The sequence below is a fragment of the Amblyraja radiata genome, chromosome 1 (assembly GCF_010909765.2).
Source record: "Amblyraja radiata isolate CabotCenter1 chromosome 1, sAmbRad1.1.pri, whole genome shotgun sequence".
NCBI lineage: Eukaryota > Metazoa > Chordata > Chondrichthyes > Rajiformes > Rajidae > Amblyraja > Amblyraja radiata.
Window position 1 is genome coordinate 188,511,210 of NC_045956.1, and position 16,414 is coordinate 188,527,623.

The window sequence follows — 16,414 nt, forward strand, 5'->3', positions numbered from 1 at the left end:
CGGTGCTCAACTCTGCCTGTCCCTGTCTGGATTGAGACAGGCACAGTTGAGCTGCATTTAGCGCTGGATTGAGCTGAAATTACCGTTCACAGGGCCTCCAAAGCCTTGCGTGTGTGTGTTTGTGTTTGTGTCCCCGGGTCCCCTCCATATTTTTATAGTGATTTGAGCGATGATGCCGGTGTTGTCCGAGGAGCGCTGACCTTCCTTCCCACCTCCTCTGCCCATTCCTCTCTCTCTCGTACGCCCCCCTCCACTCCCCTTATCCAGACCCCTCCTCTCCAACCCGCACTGATCCCCATTCCTGCCTCTATTCAGTCCTCACTGACATCCCCTGTGCTCCCCTCCTCATCTAACCCCCCCCCCCCCCCATCTATTCATCCTGCACTATTCATCCTGCACCCTATCCACCTCGCATTGATTCTCCTGCCACTCCCCATCAATCCTACACTGGTCCCCCAATTCATCCTGTACTGAACCCCCTTCCCATCCATCTGCACTGTTCCACCCCTTCATCCTGCACTGCTCCCCCCATCCATTATGCAAAGTTCCCCCCCATTCAACCCACTGTCATTCCCCGTGCTCTCACCTCATAATTTTACCTACTCCAACCAACACGCACTAATTCCCCTGCCTCAATCCATCCAATCCGCACTGATTGTCTTCTCAAACACCCCCCCCCCCCCCCCCCCCCCCCCCACTGCCACCTATCCATCCTGCACTTATTCACACACACACACACACACACACACACACACACACACGACCCTATTGTGCTGGAAATGTCTTCAGAACGAACATTGACTATGTTTGATAACGGAATGCAATCAAATGTGTTTTGATTCCCAATGTTATTATTTGTTTTAATCCATACAGATGGATTAATTAAATTGTGAACACGTGAAACATTAAAACCGCAGTGTTCGATTGTCACTGCTACCGTTGACACGTTATTACAGAATTCATTTTAACAACAAATCAATGCTCTTAATATGGAGTATCAGTGCTGTAGTTATTTAATGAGCAACATTCACAGCTGTACGTTGTATTTATCCACATTTTACTTCTACAGTTGGTCATATACATCACAAATTTGGTTAGGAGATATTTCAGTTGAAATTTTAACGTTAAATATGAAGTGGGAATGATGGAATTCTTTTTTTTAAATTTGTTGCTTACAAACTTTGTATCTTCATGCTGTTCACAACACATACAACTAATCTGAATGTCCGGTAATGTGGCGTCTTGACACCTTTAAATATATTGCCAAAGGAACATTTACTGCATTTATGTCCTTTGGCCATCTCTTGGGTTAGTGTAATGTTTAACCTGTCAGATGGGTATAGTCAGTTTTAACAGCTATTATCATAAAATGCCTTGCAACCTGTATATTTTGTTGGGGATAAATTATGTGGGAAGCGAGAGTATTTCTGTACCAATAGCAATAACGACCCATGCTATGGCCATGTCATGGTAATTTTCGGTCCTTCACAGGCATCATGCTTGTATCAATCTGTAGTGTGCATGGTTAAGCATATATGTTATCAAGGTCCAGGATTTATTGACACAAGTTGATCATACGCTGAATAATCCAACCATATTTTTGTTTGGAAGTGGAAAGAAATAATAAAAATTGCATTAATTGCAATGTGTAAAAAGAGTTGAGATACTGTATTATAATTTTGATGTATATCATTGTGGTATATATCATGTCTTGATTGGTGAATATGTTTAGTTTGTGACTTTATTTGAAGCAGAAATAATATGTGAATGCTTCATTGAGCATAATTCCGGTAACTACGCACTTCGTCTGAGCACATTATCGCACACGTCATGCAAGCCGTCTTAAATGACCACCTAAGCTGTCATTTGGCAACCTAATAAGCTGCCGAGGTTGCCCAGCTGGCAACAGGGAAAAAAAGTTAAGCGAGAGCCCTGCGTCTAGCATTCCATTGCAATACCAGCAAGCTGTATGGGAGGGGCAAGGTATACAATAGAACTGTTCTTGCCTGCGCAGCTGGTCTGTCTCCCACTATACTCCTGCATTTCCCCAAATGTAACTAAGGGGATCCATTGTGTTTAACTTAGCTTCTTTGTTACTAACCATGTGGCTACGGTCGTTTTATCAGTATAAGGATGCTTGTAATTTCTCTGTATCGCCAGTCTATGGTGTGGACATATGTGCAGACTGTTGGATGATATTCTATTTCTCCCAGGTGACTTAGTAAAGAGCTTTTCACAGAGATTTTGACTCTTTGATTTATTCTTCACTTCGAGCAGAACAAACTTTAACACTCTCCCACTAGTCCAATCCAATCCAATCCAACTTTATTTGTTAAGCACTTTAAGACAACCAATGTTGACCAAAGTGCTGTACAGAAGAATAAACAAGACATCATAAACAGACAACATAACAGAACATAACATAACAGCTCACATAAGGCGCATAAATCACATATGAAATACAACAATAAATCAAAAGACATACTACACAAACGCAAGATTATCTAGAATATACCCCGCTGTTAAAGACACCTGCAACAGATGCAATCAATCCCCTGCCAACCATAGTCATATGTTTTGGTCTTGCCCTAAGCTAGCAACCTTTTGGAGGAGTGCTTTCGACGTGCTAAGCAGAGCCTATGGCCAGACTATTCCTCCAAACCCACTGTCAGCTATTTTTGGTATTCCCCCCAACACCAACCTCTCTGTTGCGTTGAAGCGGGTCCTGGCTTTTACAACCCTGTTAGCCCGGAGACTGATTTTGCTTAACTGGAGACTTACCTGTCCCCCGACACACGCCCGCTGGATCAAGGAGGTGCTCTACAACTTAAAGCTTGAAAAACTTAGGTTCTCTCTCAAAGGCTCTACCAAGACATTCCTAGATACATGGAACCCTTTCCTGGAACTTGTTAACTCTCTTAACTTGTTTCCGGACTCGGAAGAGGACTGAGTGTCCTCTATCACAGCTCTGTCTTATTGCAGCTGCTATCCCCTCAACCCCTCCCCCCCCCTCCCTCCCCACAATCTATTTATTTATCTATTTTTTTATTTATTTATTTTTTCCTCCTTTTTTTTTTTTTTTTTTTTTTTTTTTTTTTTTTTAAATTTTTTTTTTTATTATCGTATTTGTGTGGATGTGTACGTATGTGAGTGTTGTTTGTTCCCGGGTGGCGAGGGTGGGTAAGGGTAAGGGTAAGGGTTTTGAGGGTCGTTTACATACTGTTGTACAATTATGTCCTGATTATCACTGTCTGTTATCATTGTATGTATGCAAATTGCTGTTAAATTCAAAATTCAAATAAAAAGATTTAAACTAAAAGACATAAAACATGAGTAAAAATAATAGCCATGCAATAAAGCAATCAAAATAAGAAACTAAATCAAGCATATAAAGTCGACATCTTACCGGGTATCAAAGGCCACGGAGAAGAGATGGGTTTTTAGAAGTGATTTAAAAACAGACAGAGAAGAGGCCTGTTTAATGTGGAGAGGCAGATCGTTCCATAATGTGGGTGCCGACACAGCAAAGGCACGGTCCCCTCTGAGCTTCCGCTTAGTTTTAGGCCCACTCAGGAGCAGCTGATTATCTGACCTGAGAGAGCGGGCGGGTGTATAAGGGTGTAGAAGCTCAGATAGGTAGGGCGGGGCAAGACCATTTAGGGATTTAAAAGCAAATAAAAGAATTTTAAAATGGATCCTAAACTGAATAGGCAACCAGTGGAGTGAGGCTAAAATGTGCGAAATGTGCTCATGTTTACGTGTGCCAGTTAAAAGACGTACAGCTGCATTCTGTACCATCTGGAGATGGGCGATGGAGGACCCACTAACCCCCACATACAGTGCATTGCAGTAATCCAGCCGAGTGGTAACAAAGGCGTGGATTACCGTCTCAAAGTGCTGCCTTGACAGAATTGGCTTTATTTTGGCCAGCTGCCTCAAATGGAAAAAGCTTGATTTAACAACAGCCTTGATCTGACTGTCAAATTTAAGCTCAGGGTCCACTTTAACCCCTAGGTTTGTGATGCTTGGTTTGATATACTGGGCCAGGGAGCCCAGATCTACAGGGGGGGCCCCAGTGGTGCCACCAAAAACCATTACTTCCGTCTTTTTATCATTAAATTTTAAAAGGTTCAGAGCCATCCAGGCCTTTATGTCGTCGAGACACTCAAGTAACAGTCCGACAGAGTGTTCATCCTTCTTTTTAAGAGGCACATAAATCTGACTGTCGTCTGCATAAAAGTGGAATGAAATTTCATGTTTCCTAAGTATGGAACCAAGTGGGAGCAAATAGAGAGAAAAGAGGGAGAAAAGAGGAGAGGGCCAAGAACTGAGCATCCACATCCATACCCACTCTATTCTGGCCTTTCACTATATGAAGAGTTTCAATGGGGATCCCCCTCGTCCTTCTAAACTCCACTGAGTACAGGTCCAGTGCCATCGAACTCTTATCATGGATTATTGCAGTAAACCCTGGGATCATTCTCGTAAACCTCTTCTGGACTCTCTCCAATGCCAGCACATCCTTATGGGGCCCAAAACTGCTAACAATACTCCAAATACGGTGTGACCAGTGCCTTATAAAGCCTCAGCATTTCATCCCTGTTCCTTCCTCCAGCCTCACAATATATTTCTCCTCTCCACATCTGATACCCTTTTGTCTTTTCACTCAGGTTGTTTTGTCACTTACTCTACCCATCTGCCAATCACCCCCTCCTACGTAGCCACCAATGTCCTTTGATCTCCATTCCCTTTGTCCTATTTTCACACTTTACACCACCTTATCTACGTATCTTCCTTTCCCGACATGAGTCTGAAGGGTCTCGATCCGTAACGTCACCCATTCCTTCTCTCCAGAGATGCTGCTCTCCAGACGCTGCACAGGACGGCACAGATAGAGTTGCTGCCTTACAGCAAATGCAGCGCCGGAGACCCGGATTCGATCCCGGCTAGAGGTGCTTTTCTGCAGGAAGTTTGTACATTCTCCCCGTGACCTGCATGGGTTTTCTCCGAGATCTTCATTTTCCTCCCACATTCCAAAGACGTATAGGTATGTTGGTTAATTGGCCTGGTAAATGTAAAAATTGGCCCTAGTGGTTGTGGGATAGTGTTAATATGCAGGGATCGCTGGCCGGCAAGAACCCAGTAGGCCGAAGGGTCTGCTTCCGTGCTGTATCTCTAAACTAAACTCAGAGATGCTGGACACAAAATGCTGGAGTAACTCAGCATCTCTGTAGAGAAGGAATGGGTGATGTTTTGGGTCCTTCTTCAGACCCTTCCTCAAAGATGCTGCCTGACCCACTGAGTTAATCCAGCACTTCATGTCTTTTGCTCAAGTTTCCAGCATCTGCAGTTCCAAGATCAAGAGCGTTTTATTGTCATGTCCTGAAATTGAACAGGATTGGAGCAGCACAACAGCTAATGTAACCCCACTTTTAAAAAATGGAGAGAGAGAGAGAAAATGTGGAATTACAGACTAGTTAGTCTAACGTTGGTAGTGGGAAAACTGCTAGAATCAGTTATTAAAGATGGGATAGCAGCACATTTGAAAAGTGGTCAAATCATTGGACAAAGTCAGCATGCATTTATGAAAAGTAAATCATGTCTGACGAATCTTATAGAATTTTTCGAGGATGTAACTAGTAGAGTGGATAAGGGAGAACCAGTGGATGTGTTATATCTGGACTTTCAGAAGGCTTTCGACAAGGTCCCACATAAGAGATTAGTATACAAACTTAAAGCACACGGGATTGGGGGTTCAGTATTGATGTGGATAGAGAACTGGCTGGCAGACAGGAAGCAAACAGTAGGAGTAAACGGGTCCTTTTCGCAATGGCAGGCAGTGACTAGTGGGGTACCGCAAGGCTCAGTGCTGGGACCCCAGCTATTTACGATATATATTAATGATTTGGACGAGGGAATTGAATGCAACATCTCCAAATTTGCGGATGACACGAAGCTGGGGGGCAGTGTTAGCTGTGTGGAGGATGCTAGGAGGCTGCAAGGTGACTTGGATAGGCTGGGTGAGTGGGCAAATGCATGGCAGATGCAGTATAATGTGGATAAATGTGAGGTTATCCACTTTGGTGGCAAAAACAGGAAAGTAGACTATTATCTGAATGGTGGCCGATTAGGAAAGGGGGAGATACAACGAGACCTGGGTGTCATGGTACACCAGTCATTAAAAGTAGGAATGCAGGTGCAGCAGGCAGTGAAGAAGGCGAATGGTATGTTAGCATTCATAGCAAAAGGATTTGAGTATAGGTGCAGGGAGGTTCTACTGCAGTTGTACAGGGTCTTGGTGAGACCACACCTGGAGTATTGCGTACAGTTTTGGTCTCCTAATCTGAGGAAAGACATTCTTGCCATAGAGGGAGTACAGAGAAGGTTCACCAGACTGATTCCTGGGATGTCAGGACTTTCATATGAAGAAAGACTGGATAGACTCGGTTTGTACTCGCCAGAATTTAGAAGATTGAGGGGGGATCTTATAGAAACTTACAAAATTCTTAAGTGGTTGGACAGGCTAGATGCAGGAAGATTGTTCCTGATTTTGGGGAAGTCCAGAACAATGGGTCACAGTTTAAGGATAAGGGGAAAATCCTTTAGGACCGAGATGAGGAAAACATTTTTCACACAGAGAGTGGTGAATCTCTGGAATTCTCTGCCACAGAAGGTAGTTGAGGCCAGTTCATTGGCTATATATAAGAGGGAGTTAGATGTGGCCCTTGTGGCTAAAGGGATCAGGGGTTATGGAGAGAAGGCAGGTACAGGATACTGAGTTGGATGATCAGCCATGATCATATTGAATGGCGGTGCAGGCTCGAAGGGCCGAATGGCCTACTCCTGCACCTATTTTCTATGTTTCTATATGTGAACATCGTAATCTGTAAAACTCATAATAAACAACATAAAAGATCAGTATATATATATATCTCTCTATATAATTAAATCTTGTTAATCTGATTAATACCTATTTTCTTCCAGACGCTAGGCCACAACCTTCCCATTTTCACACATAGAAACATAGAAAATAGGTGCAGGAGTAGGTCATTCGGCCCTTCGAGCCTGCACCGCCATGCAATATGATAATGGCTGATCATCCAACTCAGTATCCTGTACCTGCCTTCTCTCCATACCCCCTGATCCCTTTAGCCACAAGGGCCACATCTAACTCCCTCTTAAATATAGCCAATGAACTGGCCTCAACTACCTTCTGTGGCAGAGAGTTCCAGAGATTCACCACTGTCTGTGAAAAATGTTTTTATCATCTCGGTCCTAAAGGGTTTCCCCTTTATCCTTAAACTGTGACCCCTTGTCCTGGACTTCCCCAACATCGGGAACAATCTTCCTGAATCTAGCCTGTTCAACCCCTTAAGAATTTTGTTAGTTTCAATAAGATCCCCTCTCAATCTTCAAAATTCTAGCGAGTACAAGCCGAGTCTATCCAGTCTTTCTTCATATGAAAGTCCTGACGTCCCAGGAATCAGTCTGGTTCCTACTCCTACATCCTACTCACATTTTTCCCCTGGTGGGGATAAACATCTCACCGGCCCCACCCACTCCGCCCCCCTCACCCCCCCTACCCCTCACCACCTCCTCCCCTCCGGGGTGAACGCGGACTCCGCACCCTCCCCCCCCCCAACGGACCCCGTTTTTATATATATATATAAAAAAACAAATCAGTACCTGTGATGGATAGGGCAGTGTTCATCCCGTTTTGCAGTCTTCTTCATTCCTGAGCGAACGAGTTGGCGAACCAGGCCATGATGTGTCATTATACTCTCTACTTTACACCTGTAGAAGTTCAAGGGAGTATTAATTGCATACGGAATTCCTGTAATCGTCTCAGGAAGTAGTGGCGAGGATGGGCTTTCTTTATGATTGCATCAGTTGGAGCAGGACAGATCTTCAGGCCTGATAATAGAAACATAGAAAATAGGTGCAGGAGTAGTCCATTCGGCCCTTCAAGCCTGCACCGCCATGCAATATGATCATGGCTGACCATCCAACTCAGTATCCCATCCCTGCCTTCTCTCCATACCCCCTGATCTCTTTAGCCACAAGGTCCACATCTAACTCCCTCTTAAATTAGCCAATGAACTGGCCTCAACTACCTTCTGTGGCAGAGAATTCCACAGATTCACCACTCTCTGTGTAAAAAATGATTTCCTCATCTCGGTCCTAAAAGTCTTCCCTCTTATCCTTAAACTGTGACCCCTAGTTCTGGACTTCCCCAACATCGGGAATAATCTCCCTGCATCTAGCCTGTCCAACCCCTTAAGAATTTTGTAAGTTTCTATAAGATCCCCCCTCAGTCTTCTGAATTCCAACGTGTACAAGCCGAGTCTATCCAGTCTTTCCTCATATGAAAGTCCTGCCATCCCAGGAATCAGCCTGGTGAACCTTCTCTGTACTCCCTCTATGGCAAGAATGTCTTTCTTCAGTCAAATTAAACTTCTTTTTATGCTTTATCTGATGGGATAAATTGCAGACTTGATTTAAAAAATCTCAAAATATTTGTAGGTACGTTACAAAACGTACCTTCAGCGGCGCTACAGTTCTGTCACTGGTCGTGTGCGCGACTTTGGAGCCTTTGGGGGGGGGGGGGGGGCGGGATTAAAATACCGTTTTCTCCTGCCTGTCCGAGATATATTTTCTCGGGCTACTACCTGATGCTGAAAAATCGTTCTGACTACCGTTCTCGGAATTTTTTTTTTAAACCGCGGGACAATTTAAGTGCTGGAGTAAAATAAAAATCTATTTCTAACTGTCAGCGGCGACAATGGGACGGATCTCACGTAGGGGACAAAACATAAGGTAAGTCGTACATTTTACATATAAACTTGCTTCTTAGGATGACTTTAATAAAATTTCATCGGCAAAAATGTAATTATGAAAATATACGAACCGGCAGTATTTTTCCTGCCGATATTGGGTTTAAATTCACCGCAAATGCAACGTTCCAAACGATCGCGTTCTACAAAATGGCCATTAATTTACGGGAATTAAACACTAAATTCCTTCCATTTGGCCTATAAATTCATGACAATGAGATTTTAAAATGATGTTATATTGTAAATTCTTGTGTGAATGTTATTTGGACACTTAGGCTATTTAAAAATGTTAACCTTTTCTGAAGAAATGGATAGATGTTTAGATCTAGTAATTGAATTTTGTAATTAGCTACAATTAGGTAACTAACTAATTATATGCTTTAATTTCAGGTCATCCAGTAAGATTGTTTCATATTTGTTTCAGAATGCTTCAATCTATAATAACTGAAAATTTCATTCAGTTCTCTTAATTTTTAAGAAAGTTATGGGCTTATGACTGTCCTCGATCACAGCTTTTGAATTAAGTCAATGGAAAAGCAATACGGAACAAGATGCTAATTTCACAGTATGAAAATGGCCATAAATGTTTTAATACTGAAGATATGAAAGTGAATTAGGTGTCAAATTAAACTTCTTTTTATGCTTTATCTGATGGGATAAATTGCAGACTTGATTTGTAAAATCTCAAAATTTTGTAACATTGCTAATATTTGTTTACGGTATATCTGATCTGATTGTAGGTATGTTACAATACTTACCTTCAGCGGCGCTGCAATTCTGCCATTGGCCGAGTGCGCGATTTTGGCGCCATTGAGGGAGGGGGGGCGGGGTTAAAACGCATTTTTTCCCTACCTTGTCCTGGATTATATTTGGTTGGAATGCAAGCTTTTGCTGAAGAATCGTTCCGACGGCCGTTCTGTGCCTTTTTTTTTTTAAATCGCCCGACTCGTTCAGCGCTGGTCATTTTTAAATCAGCTTCTAAGGCCATCAACGCCGACAACGGGGATGCATTTCATGTAGGTGACATTGTTTATTTTTATGTATAAAAGTGGTCCTTAAGATGCCTTTAGTTCACATTTTAAGTTGCGAAACGGTGATTTAGTCCCCGTTCCAACGGGCAGTGTTTTTCATGCCGATATGGGGAACTAAATCACTGCAAACCGCAACGTTCCAAATGGTCACGTTCCAGAAAAACCCACTCGCAAGATGATTTAAATGGCTATTCATTTACAGGTATTAAACATTAAATTCCTTCCATTTGGCCTATAAATCCATGACAGTGAAACTTAAAAATTATGTTATATTGTGAATTCTTGTGTGAATGTTATTTGGACACTTAGGCTATTTAAAAATGTTAATCTATTCTTAAGAAATTGATAGATGTTTAGATCTAGTAATTGAATTTTGTAATTAGCTACAATTAGGTAACTAACTAATTATATGCTTTAATTTCAGGTCATCCAAGTAAGATTGTTTCATATTTGTTTCAGAATGCTTCAATCTATAATAACTGAAAATTTCATTCAGTTCTCTTAATTTTTAAGAAAGTTATTGGCTTTTGTCTTCGATCACAGCTTTTGTGTTAAGTCAATGGAAAAAGATGCTAATTTCAGAGTATGAAAATGGCCATAAATATTTTAATACTGAAGATATGAAAGAGAATTAGATGTCAAATTAAACTTATTTTTATGCTTTACCTGATGGGATAAATTGCAGACTTGATTTTTTAAATCTCAAAATTTTGTAACATAGCTAATATTTGTATACGGTATAGGGTGATTTCACGAAAGGTCACTGGAGCGTAAATCCCCACTCACGTGACCGAAATTTTTAACTGGGGGACAAGCGTCACTTCCGGTACATGTTAGTGAATGGGAAAATACGCACTTTCACACCCGTTAAAAACATCGAAAACGGCCCGTTTTTGAGCTGCAATTAAGTGAGCCAGTCGGGGTGACCGTGAGGAACATCTACCTAAATTTACAGTCCAAAGAAAAGATGGAAACTAAGGTAAATACAAGAGGGAGCTGAAGGTGTAAAAACGGTGGAAGTTGATTGCCGACATTTTTTCGTGGAGATTTAAAGATCCAAAATATCGGGAATTATCGCGTTTGCTCGCTGCATTTCATCAAAAGTGGCATTATTGACTTTGTTATCTTTATTCATTTGTTAGATGAAAAGTATTAAAAGTTAGAAATCCTTCAGTAAAATTGCAAAATCGCCCATGGTTCTCGGGTGGGTTTTAACATTCAAAATGAACACGCTTCTGAAGCTCCATTTACCATTTAAATAATCGTAAACTCTCAATGCGTTTGGAAATCAATTTTACTGAGATGCAAGTTTACGATTATTTAAATGGTAAATGGAGCTTCAGAAGCGTGTTTATTTTGCATGTTAAAACCCACCCGAGAACCATGGGCGATTTTGCAATTTTACTGAAGGATTTCTAACTTTTAATACTTTTCATCTAACAAATGAATAAAGATAACAAAGTCAATAATGCCACTTTTGATGAAATGCAGCGAGCAAACGCGATAATTCCCGATATTTGGATCTTTAAATCTCCACGAAAAATGTCGGCAATCAACTTCCGCCGTTTTTACACCTTCAGCTCCCTCTTGTATTTACCTTAGTTTCCATCATTTTTTTGGACTGTAAATTTAGGTAGCTCTGCCTCACGGTCACCCCGACTGGCTCACTTAATTGCAGCTCAAAACCTGGCCGTTTTCGATGTTTTTAACGGGTGTGAAAGTGCGTGTTTTCCCATCCACTAACATGTACCGGAAGTGACGCTTGTCCCCCAGTTTAAATTTTCGGTCACGTGAGTGGGGATTTACGCTCCAGTGACCTTTCGTGAAATCACCCTATATCTGATCTGATTGCACAGCCTCTGCACATCAAAGCTTTTCACTGCACCTGGGTACACACGTCAATAATAAACTAAACCTAAAATAAAACCCCATGTCCCGGGGGATTATGTCCTGATTCCCCCGCTATTGAGGGGAGGTTTGCCGGCCTGGGGTGTGAGGGCGGCTTCTCATTCCGCCGCTGATGAGAAGAGGGGAGAGTAAAATGTCGGAGTAGCGTCCGGTCTGAGGGGGGCAGCACGGACTCTATGGGCTGAAGGGCCGTCCGGCTGTGAACACGGGACCAAGTGGGACAACACTCACACTCACTGTCACAGACAGGTTGCGGTTACCGGGAGTGAGGCGACCACACGTCATGTCCGCGGGTGAACTCTCCCCCCGCGCCCGGCGGCGCCGCTCCCTTCCCGCCAAACGGCCGCCCAGCACACTGCGCACGCGCCGCAACCGCCCGCCAGCGACCGTTGGTGGGAGGAGATGCTCGTGCGCCGGGGCCGGCGGTTTGATGCGCGTGCGCTGGTACATTTGGTCTGATGGATGTGGGCACTCGGATGCCGGCCATCACTGGGGGGGGAGAGGAGAGAGAGAGAGGGGGAGAGGGGGAGTGGAGAGAGAGGGGGAGTGGAGAGAGAGGGGAGAGAGAGAGAGGCAGAGAGAGGGGGAGAGAGAGAGAGGGGGAGAGGGAGAGAGAGGGGGGAGAGGGAGAGAGGGGGGAAGAGAGGGCTGAGAGTGGGAGAGGGGAGGAATAAGGGGGAGCGAGAGAGGAGGGGAGGAAGAGGGGGAGGGGAGAGGAGGGAGTGATGGAGAGGGTGAGGAATGGAGTGTGCGGGGGGGTTGATGGAGATTGAGAATGAGGGATGAAGGGAGAGGGATGGAAGGAGAGAGAAGGGGGAGAGGGATAGTGAGGAATGGAGAGCGAGTGATGGATGGAGGGAGGGGGGGGGGGTGATGGAGGAGGTGATGGATGGAAGGTGAGGGAGGGGGTGAGGGATAAAAGGCCGAGGGATGAAGGGTGGGGTGAGGTGAAGCTTCACTCAAATCCATTTTATTTTTCATTCACTTAATGAATTTGAAAGCCACCATTGAAGCTGGTCTTGGTTCCCCTCATTGCTGTTATGTATTGCGAAAAGGGGAAGTACAACGGGATCGTGGGGGGGTCCTTGTACATCAGTCTATGAAAGTAAGCATCCAGGTACAGCAGGCAGTGAAGAAAGCGAATGGCATGTTGGCCTTTATAACAATAGGAGTCGAGTATAGGAGCAAAGAGGTCCTTATGTAGTTGTACAGAGCCCATGTGAGACCACACCTGGAGTATTGTGTGCAGTTTTGGTACCCTAATTTGAGGAAGGACATTCTTGCTATTGAGGGAGTGCAGCGTAGGTTTACAAGGTTAATTCCCGGGATGGCAGGACTGTCATATGCTGAGAGAATGGAGCAACTGGGCTTGGACACTCTGGAGTTTAGAAGGATGAGAGGGCATCTCATTAAAACATAAGTTTGTTAAGGGCTTGGACACGCTAGAGGCAGGAAACATGTTCCCGATGTTGTGGGAGTCCAGAACCAGGGGCCACAGTTTAAGAATAAGGTGTAAGCCATTTAGAACGGAGACGAGGAAACACATTTACTCACAGAGAGTGGTGAGTCTGTGGAATTCTTTGCCTCAGAGGGTGGTGGAGGCAAGTTCTCTGGATGCTTTCAAGAGAGAGCTAGATAGGGCTCGTAAAAATAGTGAAGTCAGGGGATATGGGGAGAAGGCAGGAACGATGTACTGATTGGGGATGATCAGCCATGATCACATTGAATGCTGGCTCGAAGGGCTGAATGGCCTACTCCTGCACCTATTGTCTATTGTATCGGCACCTTGCAGGTCATCTGATGCTGTGGGCTGCAGCAGTCAGCACAGAACAAGTGGTTGCAGGGGAAAGTACCTGGGGAGAGAGTGGTTTGGGTGGGAAGGGAGGAAATGACCAGGGAGTTACGGAGGGAACGTTCTCTGCAGAAAGCAAAAAGGGGTGGAAATGGGAGGATTTGGTTAGTTGTGGGATCCCGTTAGAGGTGGAGAAAATGTTGGAGGATTTTATTTGGAAGAAGGATCCCAACCCAAATCATCACCTATCCATGTTCCCCATAGATGCTGCCTGACCCGCTGAGTTACTCCAGTACTTTGCATCTATTTTTGTAAGCCAGCATCTGCAGTTCCTTATGTATAGAGTCATGGTGTACAGATACCGGCTCTCCTGTCAAACTTGACCATGGCAACCAAGATGCTCCATATAAGCCAGTTCCATATGCCTGCCTTTGGCCCATATCCCACATAACCTTTCCTATCCAGAAGTCTTTTAAGTGTTATAGTACCTCCTCTGGCAGATTGTTCCACACATCTACCACTCTCTGTGTGAATCTGACCCTCGGGTTGCTATTTAATCTTGCCTCTCTCATCTTAAACCTACGTCCTCTAGCTCTTGTTTTCCCTATTCTGGGTAAAAGACTACTGTAGTGGCCTGGTCAAGGTCAGGAAAAGGCCAGACGCCAGGCGGGTTCAAACAGTAGTCTTTTAATCCCAACAGCGAGAGTACACCACACACATACCTCGAGAGCACTAAACCCAGGGTCGTCTGGAAACCCCGTGGCAGACCAACGCCCCTGTCCCTCAATCGGCGAGGGGGATGATCCAGGGAGTGGCCTACCCCCCAGTGACCGCCACAAGACCTCCCCCCCCCCCCCCCAAGTACCCGAGGCACGAAACGGACAGGAGGGCGTACACGACGGCCAGCCCGGGTGCACACAATGCCCGGCCCCGGAACAGGCGACTGATCAACAGGTGCGGGGGACGGAGTAGCCAGAGAAGGAGGTACCCTAGACAGAGGCCGCCCTCGTTTACGGGGCCGCGCTACCAGCACCGGCTGATCAATATTAATATGTGCTGGCTTCAGCCGCGCAACTGAAACAGTCTCATGCCGATCCCCCATGTCCAGGACGAAAGTCGACGAGCCATGTTCCAGGACACGGAAGGGATCTTCGTACGGCCGCTGGAGAGGTGTCCGATGCACATTCCTGCGCAGGAAGACGAACTGGCAGTCCTCCAGAGCAGAGGGAACGTGCGGACGGAAGGACCCATGACGAGACGTGGGCACCGGCGCCAGCTTGCCCACCGTCTTCTGAAGACGTTGCAGAGCGTCCGAAGGCTGCTCCACCTGGCCACGTGCCGGCGGGATGAACTCCCCGGGCACCATCAACGGAGACTCATACACCAACTCGGCGGAGGAGGAGGCCAAGTCCTCTTTCGGTGCAGTGCGGATCCCCAGCGAAACCCACGGCAGAGCGTCCACCCAGTCCGGATCATTGAGCCGTGCCTTCAGGGCATCCTTAAGTTGTCGGTAAAACAGCTCCACCAGGCCGTTCGCCTGCGGGTGGTATGCCGTCGTGTGGTGCAGACGAACACCCAGGAGGCGTGCCATGGCCGACCACAGCTCTGACGTGAACTGAGGCCCCCGGTTGGAAGTTATGTCCAGTGGAACACCGAACCGGGCGATCCAGTGCGCCACCAAGACTCGAGCACAAGTGGTCGTTGCAGAATTTGGTAGCGGAATGGCTTCAGGCCACTGCGTGAAGCGGTCCACGACGGTGAATAGATAGGTCATGCCCTGGGACGACGGCAGCGGCCCCACGATGTCCATGTGAATGTGGTCGAAACGCTGCCGAGGAATGGTGAACTCCTGCAACGGCGCGCGCACGTGTCGTTGCACCTTGGCGGTCTGGCACGGTATGCAGGTGCGCGCCCAATGTCCAACCTCCTACCGCAGCCCGTGCCACATGAAGCGGGAGGCTAGCAGGGCCGTTGTCCCTCTGATGGAGGGATGTGCAAGTCCATGGAGCACATCAAACACCCTGCGCCGCCAGGCGATGGGGACGATGGGTCGCGGAACTCCAGAGGAGACATCGCACAGCAGCGTTGCACCCCCAGGACCACAGACAACGTCCTCCAACTGCAGGCCCGAAACTGCCGTACGATAGGCGGCCATCTCCTCGTCGACAAGCTGAGCGGCTGCCAGGGCGGAATAATTGATCCCCTCACCGACTTGGAGAACTGCGTGGACTGCAGGTCTCGATAAGGCATCGGCCACCCTGTTGAATTTGCCCTCAACGAACCGGATGGAGGTGGTGTATTCGGACACATACGCCAACTGCCTCTACTGCCGGGCAGACCACCGGTCTGAAACCTTGGCGAAAGCGAAGGTTAGCAGCATGTGGTCCGTAAATGCAGTAAATGGCCTCCCCTCCAGGAAGTAGCGGAAATGACGTACGGTGAGCTACAGGGCAAGGAGCTCACGGTCGAAGGCGCTGTAACGACGTTGAGCACCACTGAGGTGCCTGCTGAAGAAGGCAAGTGGCTGCCAGCATCCATCAACGAGCTGCTCCAACACTGCCCCAACCGCAACCTCTGGAGCGTCCGCGGTCGGGGCGTCCTCTCGTGGGTGGACGAGCATCGTGGCCTCAGCCAGTGCCTGCTTAGCCCTCTCGAATGCCGCGGTTGTTTCCACGGACCAATCAACCTCCCTGCGATGACCAGCAATCAGGTGGAAAAGCGGCCGCATGACTGCGGCCGCTGACGGCAGGAAGCGGTGATAGAAGGTGACCATCCCCACAAATTCCTGTAGGCCACTAACTGGTCGGACGGGGGAACCTGCGGACAGCGTCCACCCTGGTCGGCAGAGG